We start from the raw sequence: 8,499 nt of genomic DNA, 5'->3' as shown, positions 1-8,499 counted from the left end.
AAACCAGGTGCCGATACCCCTTCATTCTGAGGTCGGGGATGTTGGGCCGTACTGGGTCCTCTCCACTGGTACCCCTTCATTCTGAGGTCGGGGACGTTGGGCCATACTGGGTCCTCTCCACTGGTACCCCTTCATTCTGAGGTCGGGGATGTTGGGCCGTACTGGGTCCTCTCCACTGGTACCCCTTCATTCTGAGGTCGGGGATGTTGGGCCGTACTGGGTCCTCTCCACTGGTACCCCTTCATTCTGAGGTCGGGGACGTTGGGCCGTACTGGGTCCTCTCCACTGGTACCCCTTCATTCTGAGGTCGGGGACGTTGGGCCGTACTGGGTCCTCTCCACTGGTACCCCTTCATTCTGAGGTCGGGGACGTTGGGCCGTACTGGGTCCTCTCCACTGGTACCCCTTCATTCTGAGGTCGGGGACGTTGGGCCGTACTGGGTCCTCTCCACTGGTACCCCTTCATTCTGAGGTCGGGGACGTTGGGCCATACTGGGTCCTCTCCACTGGTACCCCTTCATTCTGAGGTCGGGGATGTTGGGCCGTACTGGGTCCTCTCCACTGGTACCCCTTCATTCTGAGGTCGGGGATGTTGGGCCGTACTGGGTCCTCTCCACTGGTACCCCTTCATTCTGAGGTCGGGGACGTTGGGCCGTACTGGGTCCTCTCCACTGGTACCCCTTCATTCTGAGGTCGGGGACGTTGGGCCGTACTGGGTCCTCTCCACTGGTACCCCTTCATTCTGAGGTCGGGGACGTTGGGCCGTACTGGGTCCTCTCCACTGGTACCCCTTCATTCTGAGGTCGGGGACGTTGGGCCGTACTGGGTCCTCTCCACTGGTACCCCTTCATTCTGAGGTCGGGGACGTTGGGCCGTACTGGGTCCTCTCCACTGGTACCCCTTCATTCTGAGGTCGGGGACGTTGGGCCATACTGGGTCCTCTCCACTGGTACCCCTTCATTCTGAGGTCGGGGACGTTGGGCCATACTGGGTCCTCTCCACTGGTACCCCTTCATTCTGAGGTCGGGGACATTGGGCCATACTGGGTCCTCTCCACTGGTACCCCTTCATTCTGAGGTCGGGGACATTTGGCCAGACTGGACCTTCCCAACTTATCATTACTAATCCTAGCACGGTATTCTACAGAATGGATGCTGATACCCCTTCATTGTGAGGTTGGGGACACTGGGCCACCCTGAATCTTCCCAACCTATCTCTACTGGTCATAGCACGGCGTCCTACAAAACATCACCTGGTACTGATATCCTTGCATTAGGAGGTCGGGGACATTGGGCCATACTGGGTCTTCCAAAGTAATCTTTAGTGGTCATAGCACAGCATCCTATAGAACATACATGATATTGCCAAAAACTATTGGGCCACGCCTCCAAATCAGTGTATACAATCAAGCCCCTAGGCATGCAGACCACTTCTACAAACATTGGTGAAAGAATGGGTCGCTCTCAGGAGCTCAGTGGCTCCAAGCGTGGTCCTGTGATAGGTGGCCACCTGGGCAATAAGTCCATCCGTGACATTTCCTGGCTACTAAATATTCCACGCTCAACTGTTAGTGGGATTATAACAAAGTGGAAGCCACTGGGAACAACAGCCACCTAGTGGTAGGCCACGTCACATGACAGGGCGGGGTCAGCGCATGCTGAAGTGCGCAGAAGTTGCCAACTGTCTGCAGAGTCAATAGCTAAAGACCTCCAAACTTGGTGTGGCCTTCAGATGAGCCCAACAACAGTGCGTAGAGAGCTTCATGGAATGGGTTTCCATGGCCGAGCAGCTGCATCCAAGCCTTCCATCACCAAGTGCAATGCAAAGCGTCAGATGCCGTGGTGTAAAGCATGCCGCCACTGTACTCTAGAGCAGAGGAGACGTGTTCTCTGGAGGGACCAATCACGCTTCTCTGTCTAGAAATCCGATGGACGTGTCTGGGTTTGGCGGTGGCCAGGAGAACGGTACTTGCCTGACTGCATTGTGCCAAGTGTAAAGTTTGGTGGAGGGGGGATTATGGTGTGGGGCTGTTCCTCAGGGGGTGGGCTTGGCCTCCTAGTTCCAGTGAAGGGACCTCTTAAGGTGACATTTTGGACAATTTCATGCCCCCAACTTTGTGGGAGGAGTTTGGGGATGGCCCCTTCCTGTTCCAACATGACTGCCCCCCAGTGCACAAAGCAAGGTCCATAAAGACATGGAGGAGCCAGTTTGGGGTGGAGGAACTTGACTGTCCTGTACAGAGTCCTGACCTCAACCCCATAGAACACCTTTGGGATGAATTAGAGCGGAGACTGTGAGCCAGGCCTCCTCCCCCGACATCAGTGCCTGACCTGACAAATGTGCTTCTGGAAGAATGGTCCAACCTTCCCATAGACACCCTCCTAAACCTTGTGGGGGGCCTTCCCAGAAGAGTTGAAGCTGTTATAGCTGCAAAGGGCGGGGCCAACTCAATATTGAACCCTACGGACTAAGACTGGGGGGGCATTAAAGGTCATGTGCGTGGGAAGGGCGGGGCCAACTCAATATTGAACCCTATGGCCTAAGACTGGGGGGGGGGCATTAAAGGTCATGTGTGTGGGAAGGGCGGGGCCAACTCAATATTGAACCCTACGGACTAAGACTGGGGGGGCATTAAAGGTCATGTGCGTGGGAAGGGCGGGGCCAACTCAATATTGAACCCTATGGACTAAGACTGGGGAGGCCATTAAAGGTCATGTGTGTGGAAAGGGCGGGGCCAACTCAATATTGAACCCTACGGACTAAGACTGGGGGCCATTAAAGGTCATGTGTGTGGAAAGGCGGGGCGGCCCAATACTGAGGGCAATATGGGGTAGGTACTGATACCCTTTCATTCTGAGGTTGGGGACATTCGGCCATACTGGATCTTCCCAACCTACCTATTTTGGTCATAGCACGGTCTCTTAGAACATTAGCAGGTACTGATACCCCTTCGTTGTGAGGTCATGGACATTGGGACAGACTGGGTCTTCTATGGTAATCTTTATTGGTCAGTAAAGTATCTTACAGAACATTCTGAGGTCGTTCTCCTCCCACCTCATGGGTGCCTTTTCTCAGGCAGGGTCTCGTTTATCAGCATCTTCATGCGGACAGCAGTGCATTCCGTAGTCAGAACCGATTTTCAGCTTCATGGTCGTCGGTCAGAACAAGAAAGGAGCAATCTGGATTCTCTCGGCAGCAACTACAGATTTCTTGCACTCTATTAAACATCATTGCAGTTCTGGATATCTGCCCATCATAGGCCACACCCACCTATGACATCATGACCGGGCGCGGTGCCAGCTGTTGCCTTTGTACCCTTTGAAGCAAGCCATGAATGATGCTACTGCGGAGATCTCCACCTGGAAATGCTAATTGCTTGGCTGACACGTCTTGAACACTTGTAGCCAATCACCTGGAAAACATGAAACAAAAAACTTTTTTTGCTTTCCTAAACGACATAATTGTCCCGGGAAAGTGACTACTGAGCGTCGGAGCCACACCTCCAGCATTTGTCGGCAGCATTGCATTGTGGAGAAGAAGGGGCTTCATAGGTTCTGCCTTTTTCCCCAGCTGTCCACAGAGGTAGTGAGATGTGACTTAGGACCAGGGGCAGACTGTCAACTCATGGGGCCCCTGTGTCCTTGCCCACACTCAAAGCACACCCAAAAAAGCCTATAAAAGGTACTAGGGGCATTTCATGGGCCCCCTACTGACCTCGGGCAGTGCCTGAATGGTCAGTCTGCTCCTGCTTGGGACAACAGAATCTGGGGGATCAGGAAGAAAGTTTTTCCCCTGCAGGAGCAGATTGGATCGTGCTTTGCTGGGTTTTCTGCCTTCCTCTGGACCAACTGTGGGTGTAGGATCATAACTTTTTTTTTATGGTTGAACTGGATGGACTTTAGTCATTTATTTTCAGCCAAACTAACTATATGTAAGAATCCACCAGTTCTGGGATGTCTTCTATCTCCAGACCTGGACAAGGCCTAGTTCCCAGGCAGAGGAACATCCCTGGTGTTCCCATCTCCCCTCTGGTCCTGGGTGGCCTTTGCCAGGCTTGATCCAGTAACACTTCCCACAGATGCAGTTGTGCAGTGACAAGACAGAGTGGCCTCCACAGCGCGCCGGAATGTCCTCATACGGAAGACGTAGATGATCGGGTTGATGGCTGAATTCGCATGAGAGAGGATGACAGCAGACAGGACCAGGTCTTCATTGACTTTGCACTTTGGACAGAAAAGTCGGATGACGTTGAGGATGTGAATGGGAAACCAGCAAAGTGCAAAGCAGAAGACAACCAGGAAGAGTGAGGAGGCCATCCGGAACTCCCTGACCACAATGCGTTTTTTCCTGTGCCTGCGACTGACGTCCACCTCCCACTCTGCAATCTGCCGTATCTGTCTGCGAATCTCCAGAAAGATGCGAGCGTAGAGAACAAGCATGACAATCAGTGGAGGAATCACGCAGCCAAAGAAGATCAGGTAGACCATGTAGGATTCTGAGATCAGGCTACTAAATAGACATTCACTCTCAGGAGGGAAAGGTTTGCGCCAACCCATGAAAGGCATCAGGCCTGCAACTGCTGCCAGGATCCATGTACATATGATCACCAGGATGGAGGACCGAGGCGTGACCAAAGCACGGTAGTGGAAGGGACACAAGATGGAGATGTACCGCTCTATCGCCACCGCCAAAAGTCCGAAGATGGAGGCCAAAGAGAAGGTCATGAGGTTGCAAAGCATGAGCAGGCAGGTGTACAGGCTGCATCTCGCTACTCCCAGATCCAAGAGAATAGCACAAGGGATGGCCACGAGTCCCACCAGGATGTCGGCTGTGGCCAATGAGAGGATGAAGTTGTTGGTGACGGTGCGCAGCCTGCGGTCATTCACAACCGCTAAACAGATAAGAATGTTGCCCACCACAGAGACCAGAGCCGTCAGCACTTCAGTCACCAAGTAGGGGATGTTGCTGACAGACACCAGGGGCGTTGAGTTGCTCCCGGCCTGAGGGATGGAGGAGTTCATGGTCAGCAGAGCTCCTCAGACATTTCCAATGGTGAAGAATCCAGAGAAGCTGGCAGGAGAAAATAGAATACAATTACATATGATAGACACACATATGATAGAGACGGTCCTGGGACACACATGATACAGGTGGGTCCTGGAACACACATATAATAGAGATGGGTCCTGGGACACACATGATACAGGCGGGTCCTGGAACACACATATAATAGAGATGGGTCCTGGGACACACATGATACAGGCGGGTCCTGGGACACACATATGATAGAGACGGTCCTGGGACACACATGATACAGGCGGGTCCTGGGACACACATATAATAGAGATGGGTCCTGGGACACACATGATACAGGCGGGTCCTGGGACACACATATGATAGAGACGGTCCTGGGACACACATGATACAGGCGGGTCCTGGGACACACATATAATAGAGATGGGTCCTGGGACACACATGATACAGGCGGGTCCTGGGACACACATAATAGAGATGGGTCCTGGGACACACATGATACAGGCGGGTCCTGGGACACACATATAATAGAGATGGGTCCTGGGACACACATGATACAGGCGGGTCCTGGGACACACATATAATAGAGATGGGTCCTGGGACACACATATAATAGAGATGGGTCCTGGGACACACATATGATACAGGCGGGTCCTGGGACACACATATAATAGAGATGGGTCCTGGGACACACATGATACAGGCGGGTCCTTGGACACACATATGATACAGGCAGGTCCTGGGACACACCTATGATAGAGACGGTCCTGGGACACACCTATGATACAGACGGTCCTGGAACACACCTATGAGAGAGATGGTCCTGAGACACACCTATGATGGAGATGGGTCCTGAGACACACCTATGATAGAGACGGTCCTGAGACACACCTATGATAGAGACGGTCCTGGGACACACCTATGTTAGAGACGGGTCCTTGGACACACCTATGAGAGAGACGGTCCTGGGACACACCTATGAGAGAGCCGGTCCTGGGACACACCTATGAGAGAGCCGGTCCTGGGACACACCTATGAGAGAGCCGGTCCTGGGACACACCTATGATACAGGCGGGTCCTGGGGGACACATGTGATAGAGATGGGTCCTGAGACACACCTATGATAGAGACGGTCCTGGGACACACCTATGATGGAGATGGACCTGGGACACACATATGTTAGAGACGGGTCCTTGGACACACCTATGAGAGAGACGGGTCCTTGGACACACCTATGATAGAGACGGTCCTGGGACACACCTATGATACAGACGGTCCTAGGACACACCTATGAGAGAGACAGTCCTGGGACACACCTATGATAGAGACGGTCCTGGGACACACCTATGATAGAGACGGTCCTAGGACACACCTATGATGGAGATGGACCTGGGACACACATATGTTAGAGACGGGTCCTTGGACACACCTATGAGAGAGACAGTCCTGGAACACATCTATGATAGAGATGGGTCCTGAGACACACCTATGATAGAGACGGTCCTAGGACACACCTATGATACAGACGGTCCTGGGATACACCTATGAGAGAGACGGTCCTGGGACACACCTATGATAGAGACGGTCCTGGGACACACCTATGATAGAGACGGTCCTGGGACACACCTATGATAGAGACGGTCCTGGAACACACCTATGATACAGGTGGGTCCTGGGACACACGTGATATAAATGGGTCCTGAGACACACCTATGATAGAGCCAGTCCTGGGACACTCCTATGATACAGGCGGGTCCTGGGACACACATGTGATAGAGATGGGTCCTGAGACACACCTATGATAGAGACAGTCATGGGACACACCTATGATACAGGTGGGTCCTGGGACACACGTGATAGAGATGGGTCCTGAGACACACCTATGATAGAGACAGTCATGGGACACACCTATGATAGAGCTGGTCCTGGGACACACCTATGATGCAGGCGGGTCCTGAGACACACCTATGATAGAGATGGTCCCGGGACACACCTATGATAGAGACGGTCCTGGGACACACCTATGATAGAGACGGTCCTGGGACACACCTATGATAGAGACAGTCCCGGGACACACCTATGATAGAGACGATCCCGGGACACACCTATGATAGAGACGATCCCGGGACACACCTATGATAGAGACGGTCCCGGGACACACCTATGATAGAGACGGTCCCGGGATACACCTATGATAGAGACGGTCCCGGGACACACCTATGATAGAGACGGTCCCGGGACACACCTATGATAGAGACGGTCCTGGGACACATCTATGATACAGGCGGGTCTTGGGACACACGTATGATACAGGCGGGTCCTGGGACACACATGATAGAGACGGTCCTGGGACACACCTATGATGGAGATGGGTCCTGAGACACACCTATGATAGAGACGGTCCTGAGACACACCTATGAGAGAGCCGGTCCTGGGACACACCTATGATGGAGATGGACCTGGGACACACATATGTTAGAGACGGGTCCTTGGACACACCTATGAGAGAGACGGGTCCTTGGACACACCTATGATAGAGACGGTCCTGGGACACACCTATGATACAGACGGTCCTAGGACACACCTATGAGAGAGACGGGTCCTTGGACACACCTATGATAGAGACGGTCCTGAGACACACCTATGAGAGAGCCGGTCCTGGGACACACCTATGATACAGGCGGGTCCTGGGACACACATGTGATAGAGATGGGTCCTGAGACACACCTATGATAGAGACGGTCCTGGGACACACCTATGATGGAGATGGACCTGGGACACACATATGTTAGAGACGGGTCCTTGGACACACCTATGAGAGAGACGGGTCCTTGGACACACCTATGATAGAGACGGTCCTGGGACACACCTATGATACAGACGGTCCTAGGACACACCTATGAGAGAGACGGGTCCTTGGACACACCTATGATAGAGACGGTCCTGGGACACACCTATGATACAGACGGTCCTAGGACACACCTATGAGAGAGACAGTCCTGGGACACACCTATGATAGAGACGGTCCTGGGACACACCTATGATAGAGACGGTCCTGGGACACACCTATGATGGAGATGGACCTGGGACACACATATGTTAGAGACGGGTCCTTGGACACACCTATGAGAGAGACAGTCCTGGAACACATCTATGATAGAGATGGGTCCTGAGACACACCTATGATAGAGACGGTCCTAGGACACACCTATGATACAGACGGTCCTGGGATACACCTATGAGAGAGACGGTCCTGGGACACACCTATGATAGAGACGGTCCTGGGACACACCTATGATAGAGACGGTCCTGGGACACACCTATGATAGAGACGGTCCTGGGACACACCTATGATAGAGACGGTCCTGGGACACACCTATGATAGAGACGGTCCTGGAACACACCTATGATACAGGTGGGTCCTGGGACACACGTGATATAAATGGGTCCTGAGACACACCTATGA

At 52.9% G+C, this 8,499-nt stretch overlaps 1 pseudogene; it reads right to left on the bottom strand.

The window, feature by feature from the left end:
• Nucleotides 1-3,467: 3,467 nt before the first annotated feature.
• On the bottom strand, nt 3,468-5,020 carry LOC149427199 (adenosine receptor A1 pseudogene; annotated as a pseudogene).
• Between the last annotated feature and the right edge of the window lie 3,479 nt (nt 5,021-8,499).

The sequence above is a fragment of the Staurois parvus genome, unplaced genomic scaffold (assembly GCF_062004578.1).
Source record: "Staurois parvus isolate SC_StPar_1 unplaced genomic scaffold, SC_StPar_1.0 ptg003949l, whole genome shotgun sequence".
Taxonomy (NCBI): Eukaryota; Metazoa; Chordata; class Amphibia; order Anura; family Ranidae; genus Staurois; species Staurois parvus.
Note: the sequence above shows the minus strand (reverse complement) of the source record. Positions and strands in the feature narration are given on the sequence as shown.